This window comes from Ceratotherium simum, chromosome 1 (genome assembly GCF_057802395.1).
Source record: "Ceratotherium simum simum isolate JZ-2026a chromosome 1, ASM5780239v1, whole genome shotgun sequence".
In the NCBI taxonomy this organism is placed as follows: domain Eukaryota; kingdom Metazoa; phylum Chordata; class Mammalia; order Perissodactyla; family Rhinocerotidae; genus Ceratotherium; species Ceratotherium simum.
The window spans coordinates 32,395,672-32,408,654 of record NC_141900.1 but is presented as its reverse complement, the minus strand read 5'-3'; the positions used below and the strand labels follow the sequence as shown (position 1 = coordinate 32,408,654).

The following is a 12,983-nucleotide window of genomic DNA, read 5'->3' as shown; positions in this document are numbered from 1 at the left end:
AACCAATGTTACTGCAATAAACAAAAAATTTAAAAAAAAAAAGAGATAATCCAAAAAATCAGGTACAATAAAGATCTCATAGATTCTCAGTTTCTTCCTATCTCATGACTTTGGCTGCACTTCACTGTGACTATCCATAAACATGGCTTTAGACCTAATGGAAACGTAGATCTGGGTCCAAATAGCAACTCTGCCACTTAGCCATGTGCCTCTGGGCAACTAACTTTAACTGAATTTCCTTATCTGTGGTGAGGATAATCATACAATCAGAGTTGTTAGGATTTTTTAAAAACGCCTGCAAAAACATATTACAAAACTAATCTAGTTGAGACAACCATATTATGCTAGATAGAATGTCTATGAATGGCCTCCGTGATTCCACTCCCTCTAATCCCCAGAACCCATGAATATGAGATTATCACTTCCATGAGTGTGATCACGTTATTTTACACAGTACAACTGACCTTAAAGTAGGGAGATTATCCAGGTGGGTCTAATCCGATCACTTGAGCCCTTAACAGCAGAAAGCTTTCTCTAGCTGGTGGCAGAAGATGAGTCAGGGAGATTCAAAGCCTGAAAAGGATTGGAGGTGTTGTCTGGCTTTGAAGATACAGGTGGCCAGTCTTATGGAACCAAGAGAGGCCTCATCTGACAGTGAGGAAATGGGAACCTCGGTCCTACAAATGCATGGAAATGCATTCTGCCAACAACCTCAATGAGCCTGGAGGTGGACTGTCGCCCAGAACAGAGCCCAGACCTACAGAAACCTTTATTTCAGCTTCGTGAGATCCTAAGCAGAATACCTAGCTAAACCTACATGGACTTCAGATCTATAGAAGCTGTGAGATAATAAATTTGTGTCTTTTTAACTGTTAAAAAAAAGTTTGTTAAGTTTGTGATAAATTGTTATGATAGCAATAGGAAACTAATATATATATATATAGAAAGGATGAAGATGAACTATTCTCTGTATACTTCCTTGCCACTTAATAGACTCTAGGAAACTGAGACCAAGATTACCAATTCCATTCCCACTACAATCTTAACTCATCAGGAAGTACATATTAAAAATATGAATTATCAGATTCTTTCATGAAGGATTATTTGCCTTGAATTCTCAACCACAAAGATTAAACTAAACAATATAATTCCAAAAAAACCTACATATGCATTAAGAAAATGATGACACTGGATTTAACTACAGTCGGCTTCCTGGCGGCATTAGGATGTAAACTCAAAGTGGAAAGAGAATCAGGAACAATAACTAAAAAAAAAAAATAGATTGTCACATACCAGTACACCAGGACGAATTGTTTAGGACTGCCAGTAGCCTGTTGCAACAATTCTGTTTTGAGTTCACAGGGGTTCGAACTAGGCTGGTCACTGTGGGAAGGAAAAACAAGCTTAACAAATGCAGAGAAAAAAAATTAACAACTGGTGAAGGAGGGTGGAAGACAGACAAGCTCGGGGTTGGGAGGCCCCAAGATTCAAACGTTTGGTAATCACAGACACGTGCAAAAGTCCATCTGCTAGAGAGGTGGATAAAAATTACTAAAGGTTTCACACAACCGCACTCCCTTTCATTAGACGGATCCACAGGATACAAAGTACACCCTGGTGCCCAGGTATCTGGCGCCCGCGCCCTGTCGCAGGGGACAAAGAGTTCAAAGCTTGGCTCTAGAGACAGGAGGAGCAGACAGCGACAAGAGCTCAGAGCCTCCGCCCACCAACCCAAGGGCAGCTCTGCACACTCAAGAGGCCACCAAGTGAGAGAAATTCAACCAAGCACCACGATGGACCAGCCCAGCAGCCCAACCTCAAGGGTACCTCTCCGACCCCGGCGGATGAGTTGCCTGATGACACGACACCCCGGCCGAGTCCTGACACCTCCGCAGTCCTACGCTATTTCACTCGGTTCTGCTTTACTTAACTTTTTCCCACCTCCAAGGGTTACGGGAGGGAGGGAGCGCTGCCTCGGCCAGCCTGCTTGACCTCGCAGCCAGCAGCCAACAACCGCGCCGACCCGCTCCCCCACGGGTGCCAAGGAGCGGGAATTGGACGCGAAGCCGCGGGGTCCCGCCCCGCGGTCACTGGGGAACGGGGATTGGCTGCACAGCCGCGAGGGTCCTGCCCTATACTTGAAGCCGGGGGCGGGCCGGGCCTGCGCTCTGGTGGGACCCGCTTCCCCCTCCCGCGCGCGTGCTCGGCCTGGGGCTGAAGTCTATGTTCCTGGCGTAGGGCAAGCTCGCAGGACGCCGGATGACCCGTCCAAATCCTGCCGGGCAGCAGTTACCTCCTCGCTGTAGGTGGAGCACAGCGCCCTGGCCCGGGATACGGCGGTTCCGGGTCGGCCGCGCTCCGCCCACGCAGGTACCTAACCCTCTGGGACTGATGCAGGAACAGGTTGCTCAGACCTATTTTCACCCAACTTGTGCAGGAAGTTGGCACCCTGTTTCCCTTCCTCTTCTAGCCCCAGCTCTGGCTTATCAGCCACAGCCCCCCACCACCACCCGTGCGACGCTTTTTGCAGCCTCCAAACAAGAATTTATACCAACGCCTTATAAAGGAATCTTACTGTTCATCCTGTGTCCTGGCAAAAGAACAGTGACCACACAGATCCCTACTTGACCTCTCTTTGCCTTCATCCACTGAGGCTTAAGTTTGCCAGCGCAGATGTGCTGCACCACTCTGCGCCATCTCGGGCCTCCCTACCCTCCTAGAGGTCTTCATGCTGCCCAAGGTCCTTGAAGCCCCCAGCGATGCTCACAGTGCAAGCTTGGGGTTGATCTGATGTCTTTTACTATCGCGCCGAGAAATGGAGTTTTTAACCCGAGTGGAGCTAGGCAAGTTCTAGAGGAAAATCATAATGTAGTTAACTTAGTTTTGAAGGCTAATCAATTTCACATTTACCTCATGAAATATACAGTTTCATTTTTTCATTTTAAATACATTGTTTCATTTTTGTGGAAGAACAGAGCAACAGTTTACAGTGGCTCTGAACTAGATACCAAATATAAAGAACTAGATTTCAAATTAATGTGTCAGTACAGGTGCCAGTCCTTTGTCTGTCTTTCCTAACTCCCTTGGTGGTAAAATCTGACCCGAATGGAACTGAGGCTGTGTATAACTGAACATTCACTTCGTGTGAATAGTCATAAGTTTCCTACAGAAATATTAATGTGTTCGATTACAGTGCAGCTCCAGCCCTTGCTGGAGGTGTTGCATAATATATGGCAGACACACCTTTCTAATAGAAGTTCTTAATTCTGAAACATATCGGCCAAAAAGATTTCAGATACCAGATTGTAGGCTTGTTGTAATTTCTGAAGGTGCTGTATTTTCTCTCATAGTATGTAAGTGCTGTGTTCTGGATAATGTTAAGATTGGCTTACAAGATAGTATTCTAGGAGTAATAAAAAGCTACTCAAACACTTTCATTGTACATTTTTCTCATTTCTAGTGAATTTTGGCACCTCTGAAAAAGTTCCTGCATGTTTAATGCATGTTGGTGGCATAGAATGTAGGGTCAGGTAGCTTCACTGTCTTTCCCCTAGTCTTGATATTTATTTAAAGGGAAACTTGATATTTCTGAAAGGATTCTTGGAATCTTGGAAAGAGAAAAAATGTGAGACTGTATGAAAATGAATAGAACAGAGACCCAAGTGTGCAGGGGAAAAAAAGAGTAATCTTTTAAAATATACTGATAAGTAGATGTACCAATAATCCCAAAAAGCATATATTTATAAGTGATTTGTTTTTCTTCAAAATGCATAATATATATTTTAATGGCAGATTCCAAATTGTGTTCTGTTCAGGTTAGATTTGAACTAGTTTGCATTTCTTAGAGTGAGATGGAAGATATTGGCTAGTGAGGAAGGTGTTTCAGGCACATGAAGTATATTGATAACAAGAAGTTCTGAGATTAAAAATTCAAAATATTTTTCTGGAGAAAAACTTATAAGTACTACAAGTGGTGATAATAAGTTTTTTTAAGTTGCCATAAAAAGTCTTTCATTTTTAATCCTATGTAGCTCTTTCTCAGTATAGCACAAATAGGAAAACTCTTATAAACAAGTCTGGATAAATTCCACCAAAAAAAGTATAAAAATACAGACCTTTACATTTCTATCTGAAGAGCTAGCTTACTGCTAGGACTTATGACCCTAAAAAGTAATGAGATGTAGTATAAATAGCTCTAATCTGTGGAACAGATCTTTAACCTACTTTCATCCGGATATGTAAAATGAGCATATTGAAGAAATAATTATTTGATCTTTTCTAATTTTTTATGGGACGGGGCAGTAGAGGAGTGGTCATTTTGGGAAGTAGCCAACAGCAGATTAAAGTATGCTAGGTGCAGAAAGGTCAACCTGAGATTAAAAACTAATTCCACTACCAACAGCAGATGAACATACCAAGGGCCTCTTTTTAGCATTAATCATTGGTTTGGGGTTGCCTTTGATGATGTTTATTGTACATAAAAATTTACCACCAAAATCCTGGGAAAGAGTTAAGATAACTACAATGTTTTTATATCTCAGAGAAATTCCTTATTACTAAACAGAACATAACATTTTTAAAAAATTTAGCAGCTTTATCAAGACAATTTACATACCCTAAAGTTTACCCATTGGCATTTACTATATTCACATAATTATACAATCACCATAATCTAATTTTAGAACATTTTTATCACCCCAAAAGGAAATGTTGTACCCATTGCAACCATTAATCTACTTTCTGTCTCTATAGATTTGCCTATTCTGGACACTTCATATGAATAGGATCATATAATATGCAGTCTTTTGTGACTGGCTTCTTTCACTTGGCATAATGTTTTCAAGATTCATCCGTGTTTATTACATATCAGTACTTCAATCCTTTTTATGGCTGAATAATATCACGTTGTATGGATATACCACATTTTGTTTATCTCTTCATCTGCTGATGGACATTTGGATTATTTCCATCTTTTGGCTATTATAAATAATGCTACTATAAACATTTATGTAAAAGTTTTTGTATGAACATATGTTTTCAGTTATCTTGGATATATACCTAGGAGTGGAATTGTTGGGTCGTATGGTAACTCTGTGTTTAACATTTTTAGCAACTGCCAAACTGCTTCCCAAAGTGGCTGCACCATTTTACATTCCCACCAGCGATGTATAAGGGTTCCAATTTCTTCACAATAAATATAACAATAATACTGGTTATTGTTCATCTTTTTTATCATAGCCATTCTGATAGATGTGATGAGATGTGTTAGCTCATTGTGGTCTTAATTTGCATATCGGTAAAGACTAATGATGTTGAGCATCTTTTCCCATGCTTATTGGCATCTTTGTGTATTTTCCTTAGAGAGATGTCTGTTCAGATTCTTTACCCATTTTTAATTGGGTTGTCTTTTTGTTGTTGAGTTGTAGGAGTTCTTTATCTATTCTGGATACAAATCCCTTATCAGATATATGATTTGCAAATATTTTTCTGCCCTTCTGTAGGTTATCTTTTCACTTTCTTGATAGTGTCCTTTGAAGCAGAAGTGTTTTACTTTTAATGATGTCCTACTCATTAATCTTGTCTTTTATCACTTGTGATTTTGATGTTGTAGCTAAGAAATCATTGCCTAAGATAAGATCATAAAGACTTACTCTTGTGTTTTCTTCTAAGAGTTCTATAGCTTTTGCTCTTATGCTTATGCCTATGATCCACTTTAAATTATTTTTTTATGTGTGATGTGAAGTAGGGGTCCAAATTCATTCTTTTGCATGTGGAAATCCAGTTGTCCTAGCACCATTTGTTGAAAACCTATTCTTTCCCCGTTGAACCGACTTGGCTCCCTTGTCAAAAGTTAGTGGACCATAAATGATAGGGTTTGTTTCTGCACTCTCAACTCCGTTTGAATCTCCACACTGTATGCTGTCCTATGCCAGTACCACACTGTCTTGATTACTGCAGTTTTTTAGTTTTGAAATCTGACGTCAGAGTCCTCCAACATTTTCTTTTTCAAGATTGTTTTGGTTGTTTTGGATCTCTTGTATTCCCAAAGACGTAACACTTTGCAATATAGTTAGAGATGCCAGAGTACAGTATTTCATTTAGTACATAAATATTGACTTTTCATATACATTATGCTTCTGAGAAACCAGTCTAATCTGGTGAACTGGAAGTCTCAGTGTTCTTGGTCCTTTCCAGTATCACACAGCAACGTCTTCATTTACACAGTTATTATGAGGAAAAAGTATTCACAAGTGTAAAGTTCAATATGCATATTTATTAATAACACTAGGTTTATAATCTATATATTGCATAATATTCATGTTAATAGGTATCTGGGGACTTTTCCAATGTATGGTAGCCAAGAAAATAAGAGAATTGATGTATATGTATCCTCAAAAGGAAACCAGTTTTATTCAGTTTCATTTTAAATAACAGTAGTTTATCAAGAAAGGACTATAGTCAGCCTTCTAGTGAATTGTTAGTGAGGGCTAGTCAACAGGCCATATGTTCATAGGCAAGTTATATTATCAAGAGTCTAACTTCGGAGGCTGGCCCTGTGGCATAGCAGTTAAGGGCTCCCACTCTGCTGCTGGTGGCCCGGGTTTGGATCCCGGGCACGCACCGACGCACGGCTTGTCTGGCCATGCTAGGGCGGTGTCCCACATAAAGTGGAGGAAGATGGGCATGGATGTTAGCCCAGGGCCAGTCTTCCTCAGCAAAAAGAGGAGGATTGGCATGGATGTTAGCTTAGGGCTGATCTTCCTCACAAAAAAATTAATTAATTAATTAAAAAAAAATAAGAATCTAACTTTGAAAATCATCTGAGAAAATGGTCATCCATGAAATTGTGGGTGATCTACCTATGTTTTGTCATGCTTGCTGACATTTAAACTTGACCTTTTTTAATCTGAGGAATATTTTCCAATATTTAGTTGTGTTTTTATAATTAACAATATGAAATGTACCACTAACAGTATAAAAATTTTCAGTCTATCATTCGGCATTAAGTACTTAGAGAAAAATGTTAGATTTTGAGGCTGACTTATAATTTGTTACCTTTGTAATAGTGAATATTTTGTCTTTTTAAAATTTGCATTCCATATTAGTTTATGCCTCATATTTTGATACATGCCTTATAATGTACTTTGCCTATTAAAAAATACACGTACATTTTTGTTAAAGCATATTGGTGTTGGATTATTTAAAATACTTCTGAGTACTTAACCATCATTCTGCTTTTTTTTTTCCCCCTTTCCTTAAGTTATCAGAAAGGATACCACAAACCAAAGGGAACTCTGTTATGGGTTTATACAAAAGAGCAAGTGTCATGTTACTCTGTGTTATTTCATCACAGTGCCTTTAACAATTTGCAGCTCCTCTGACCTCCAGTTTGTTTTGTTTTGTTTGTTTTTTGCATCATGCTTGTGACTAAAATTACATTCTAACACTTAAAATTAACAAGTACTTTTTGAAGTTTTTGTTATAATAAGGATTCTTATATCAGCCATGAGATGAGATGGAATCACCCCTTATGTAACACACTCTTGTGATTGTGAACTTAAAAAAATGGGAAGCACAAATAATTGGAATTTACCTTTGGACATTGGAAATTGGAAAGTACCAAGATAATTGATATTTATAAAGATCTGAAATGTTGCATGATCTGAAGTACCCTTTGTAACATCAAAGAGATAATGAAATTATATTCTACATAGTCTTAAAGTCAAGCATCACTTTTCGTAGTTTTATTTTTGACAATCCCTGTTATTGCAAGGCAGAGACTCACAAAGGATGGGTTGATGTTTGTACTGCCATCCTTAATATCAAGAAGCTGAAGGAGGATTTCCATTTCTGTTCCAAAGACCACACTTGTCTTTTTTCCCCTTGTAATAGCATCCTTTTTCTACCATATCAGGTTCATCTAAACATATTAACATATAAGATCATGTTATACATGTATACATATAACTGTATACAAATAAGATCTCAGTTGTAGTGAAGTTAATTAAACACAAATCCCTTTCCTTACACCAACTCATGTGAGCCTCAAGTGTGTAAGACACACATCAGGTGTAGCCAAGCTCCTCTAACGTGGCTCAAAGCACTATGTTGACATTGAGTGGCCTTGAAACTTTCAGAGGACATGTTCAGTAAATATTTGGATGTACAAATCTGGAGCTCAAGACAAAGTTTGTATGAGGCTGCAAAGAAAATCTAGGTATCCTATGAAATTCCAAGGAATAAAGAATAGTGAGCTTTTTAAAGGGAAACTCCAGTATCCACAGCTCTCCCTGCGTCTCCTTATCCTATATCGTGAGTTCTTCCCTGTGGTAACTCATTACTGTCCAGTGGGGTACTGAGTTCCCCACCTAAACTGAGGTGAAGAAAATTCCTTTTTCTTTTAGTTCAACTGGGACAAATTTAAATTTTTAAAGGGAATATAAACAGGAGTTCTAAGACAAAGTGTGTAGAAATGATAATACAGAATACAAACTTAGGCTGACAACTAAAATCTAGCCATAAATTGGCTTACCTCGTACTACTAGGTACCTGTCTCAGCACATTCTAAAGCTGTAATTCTAAAAGGTGGGTGATTTAGCGCACCAAGGGACATTTGGCAACATCTGGAAACATTTTTTATTATCACAGCTGTAAGTGGGGATGTTATTGGCATTTAGTGGGTTGAGACCAGAGGTGCTCTTAAACATCTTACACAGACGGCTCCCTACAAAAAGAATTATCTGGCCCAAAATGTCAGTAGTGCTAAGGCTGAGAAACCCTGGTCCAAGTAGATGTGTGAGAAGAATGAGGTTCGACCATGCTGTTTGGCCTTCCAGCCCAAAGTGATTTGGGTTGATACACTTACATACTGGGAGCTCTACCAAAGGCCAGGATCAATCTTAAAATCTGTTCTAATTCAATGTAACCAGTATCTTTTCAGCCTGACGACAAAATTCTTATTTCATATCTGTGAGAATTCCAACTCTGATAATTTTGTGTGCAAAGAAAATAAACCGTATACCTAACCGATGATTAAAACTTTATTAACTGAGGGAGCTGGCTTTCTCTACTTCCCCAGTTCTCTTTGATTACTTAGGTACCCCTAAGAAAAAACATTGCAGACTTCCATCACCAGTTTTTAAATATTGATAATGTAAAAGTTCCCTTAAAGAGGCCACTAATAACTTTTTATTTAGCACCTACTGAATGCCTAATATTCTGCAAGAAACTATAGAGGATTTTTTTAAAGTATCGTCTTCACTAGTTTTATATTAATGTTTTGCCTTCAGCTTATCCTGGAAGCCCTCTCAAGGAACAACCACATGAAATTTGAAATATACTGTAAAAATGTTGGGGATGTTGTTCATTACATCACTTACAATGTCTCCTGTTATGTCCCACATTAAAACTTTCTTTTAGGGGGCCGACCCCGTGGCTTAGCGGTTAAGTGCGCGTGCTCCGCTACTGGCGGCCTGGGGTTTGGATCCCGGGTGCGCACTGACGCACCGCTTCTCCGGCCATGCTGAGGCCACATCTCACATACAGCAACTAGAAGGATGTGCAACTATGACATACAACTATCTACTGGGGCTTTGGGGAAAAAAAAGGAGGAGGATTGGCAATAGATGTTAGCTCAGAGCCGGTCTTCCTCAGCAAAAAGAGGAGGATTAGCACGGATGTTAGCTCGGGGCTGATCTTCCTCACAAAAAAAAAAAAAAAAGATGGGTGAGATTATCATGAATTCTAAATCAGAGAAAATTTGAAATAGATGGGCCACAATGAAACGTGTCAGTTGGTAAGGAGGGAGGAAGATGGGCTTTCATTCTGCAAGTGCTAACAGTCAAGTGTTTGACAGCTGTGTAAAGGACAGTGAGGAGGCCAGCTGAGATGAGAGGTTCATACTGGCTGTAGAGAGACAGAGAGTGTTGGATAGATGGTGCTGATTGCTGAAGAGCCTTGAATGCTATAGAGGAAAAAAAAATTTAAAGCTGGAAATTCAACCTCCTGTTTTAAAAAGAAGAGACAGAGACCTCAAGGGGTTAATTTTCCCCCCACTGCCCGTAGGGTCTAGGGTGCAGAGTTCCTTACTCTAGGCTCTTTCTGCTCTACCACATTGCCTTTCAACGTTTCTCTTTGCAATAGAAAGCCATTGTATGTTTATAAGCTAGAAAGTGTTTTAGAAAGGGTAGCAGAGGGCCGGGCGGTGGCTTAGCCGTTAAGTGCGCGTGCTCTGCTACTGGCGGCCCAGGTTCGGATCCCGGGCGCGCACCGATGCACCGCTTCTCCGGCCATGCTGAGGCCACGTCCCACATACAGCAACTAGAAGGATGTGCAACTATGACATACAACTATCTACTGGGGCTTTGGGGAAAAAAAGGAGGAGGATTGGCAATAGATGTTAGCTCAGAGCCGGTCTTCCTCAGCAAAAAGAGGAGGATTAGCACTGATGTTAGCTCAGGGCTGATCTCCCTCACCAAAAAAAGAAAGAAAGAAAGGGTAGCAGAGTGAGAGGTAAGCTGTGAAGAGAGAAAACTAAAGAAGAGTCTTTAATTTTCAAGAAGACATTCATTACTGATGGAAAAGAGCTTGTTCCTAAGGAAGCACCGGCAGGGCCCCACTGCCTTACTGTTCTAGTTCCCTCGTGGCAAAAGGCAAGATAAGAATACAAAGTCCCTGTTTATCAGGATGGATATCTTTCTGTGGGAAGTGTTATGAAAGTTCCACGTAAGTTATGTCTGTGTCCTTTGAGCTGCCTTCTCTAACTTGGAAGACAGCTGGCTTGCAATCCTTGATTACTTCATATTTAGAAATCAGATTAGATTTTAATAATGTCAACTTACACAAAGATAAACTGAGGGTTTTCTTAGGAGCAACCTCTCCAATATATTTAATAAAGGATTCTCTTAAGTAGCAATCTTTCCAATGTATGGAATATCTGATACCATATCATCACTACTTTTCAGGAAAATGAAAGGCACTAAAAGATGCCTTTTCCCACATTTTGGAGAGTGAGTTTTATGAATAAGTTTAAATACTATGAATTTAATGTTTATGTTTATTCCTTGGTACAAAACATTTTTGAGGAAACATTTCATTTAATCAGGCACTAAAGGAAGAAAGTAAGGGCTCTTCCTTAATAATAGCTTTTCTCCTGAGCAATAGAAACTTGACAACTTGAAGTTTTTAAGGCAAAACTTCAAATGACCTAGTCTTAGGTCAATAAGAATAAAATAATTTTGAAGCACTAAGATTAAAGATACTTTAATATCTTTTTAAAAGCTTAGAGATACTCGATCATATTAGTGTTTACACCGTAATGGATCAACTTTTATTCAATGTTGTATTCTTGCTTTACTAAGGTAAATATATTTCATGTAAAGTACTGAGAATGCCTGAGGTATTTCGATGTCTCTTCTGGGTTCTAAGACTTATCTGGGTACACAAAACCATTTAGACTTTAGGGCTGTCATTTTTCCAGATAGAATTTTGCAGTTGAGAATGTAATGTTCTTGAAGAAACAATGAACCTTTGTAAATAGATTTCAGAATAGCCTTGGAAAGCCTCAAAATTCCATAGTAGGCCATTGTAATTCAAATAATATGGGGTGAGGCAGAGTAGTATAGTCCGAGCATTCGTGGGAAAGTCTAGAAACCTACTTCTGCTGCTAACAGACATGTTCTTGAGCTAGTCATTCAAACCCTAGGTAGGCCTCGCCGTTCCCTGGAAATAAAATGGTTGCTCTCCCTACCTACTTGATAGTTCTGAGAAACTCCCAATGAGCTTTACAAGGTGTCCCAAAGCAGGGCTCATTGTGACCATGTCTCTTGCTTGGCAGAAATCTCATGGGAAAGTGGCATAGTCACGGAGTGTGTATGATTTACAATCTACCACAGGAAACTTGTAGAATTCCTTGGAAAACAAAATGGGTTCCACCATCTCTTGGGTCTGCTCTCCATTCTTCCTTACACACCAACTCCTGTAGGAAACTTTTCTTAATGTTCCCCTCTTGTCCTCTTCTCACCTCTTTACCAGCAACCCAGGCTGACTGCACAACCTCTTTCCTCACAGATCTTTTCCACTTTTTGTAATCGTTGTGAACCAGTCTCAGCTGCAATTTCACCCTGAGTCCTTGTACTGCAGAAGTTGGTTAGCTGGGACAGGTACTGTTATTGGGCAATTTGATACACTTGTTAACACTGGTTGTATAATAGTGTAGCTTTCTTATTAGCATTCCAAGTACTTTGGACTCTGCTTTGGTGTGCATAAAGTTCACTTTCTTTTCTTTTGGTTTCATAGAAGCTGATATTTGATTAGCTAAATAGGTAAAAGCTATACAAATAAGTATTTATTGAGCACTGCTCCTTTCCCAGCATTCTGTTAAATACAGATACAAATCAACAAGTCAATTCTGTATTTCCAGTTTTTGGTTTTCATGGATATGACAGCTCAAAGAAGGTGGGAGTCCTAAGGCATTCTTTGTCATATTTTATGGTGAATCATGTATATTGTGAAAAATAATATTAGGCTGCTAAGTGTGTAACTTCTACAAAAAGTACATTTGACATTCTGCTTGTATAAATATAAGTGCTGTATTTTGTATCTTTTCACTACATATTCAATTCTTCTGGACTTAATGCTATTTCTTGCACTAATGTTTGCTTTTAAATAAAAATCGAACATAGGGCACATATTATTTTATTAGACATACTTTGTATGTCTCCAACCCAGTGCCAAGCCAAAGTGGGTGCTGCTTGAATTTTTATGTGTGGGGAAAAAAATCCTGGATAGGAGCTGTTATCCCTGGGTTGTAAGAATATGGATTATTTTTATTTCTTTATACTCCTCTGCATTTTCCAAATGGCCTATTATAAATAATGTTATATATACATACATATATGTATATAATGTTTGTTGTATATACATTTTTTTATGGGATCTCAGGATATCATACAGTCTTGTGTCTGGCCTTCAGAGAGATTATA

General features: G+C 39.1%; 1 protein-coding gene and 1 long non-coding RNA gene across 5 annotated transcripts in view; one reads left to right on the top strand and one right to left on the bottom strand.

Moving 5' to 3' along the window:
- The window catches only part of CROT (carnitine O-octanoyltransferase), a 56,457-nt gene extending 54,452 nt beyond the window's left edge, over nucleotides 1–2,005 (bottom strand). For 2 of the 4 annotated variants that reach the window (XM_087446538.1, XM_087446781.1), the window contains exons 1-3: nucleotides 1,828–2,005; nucleotides 1,294–1,383; nucleotides 465–573 (exon numbers count right to left, since the gene is read on the bottom strand). The gene's annotated coding sequence lies outside the window, so the exon portion shown is untranslated. The other 2 variants (XM_004431303.3, XM_087446582.1) reach the window with 2 other exon arrangements.
- Nucleotides 2,006–2,196: 191 nt separating this feature from the next.
- Nucleotides 2,197–12,983, top strand: part of LOC147918169 (uncharacterized) — a 64,982-nt gene continuing 54,195 nt past the window's right edge. The window contains exon 1 of the long non-coding RNA XR_015555802.1: nucleotides 2,197–2,370. This is a non-coding gene — a long non-coding RNA (uncharacterized LOC147918169). The remainder of the gene's footprint in view (nucleotides 2,371–12,983) is intronic.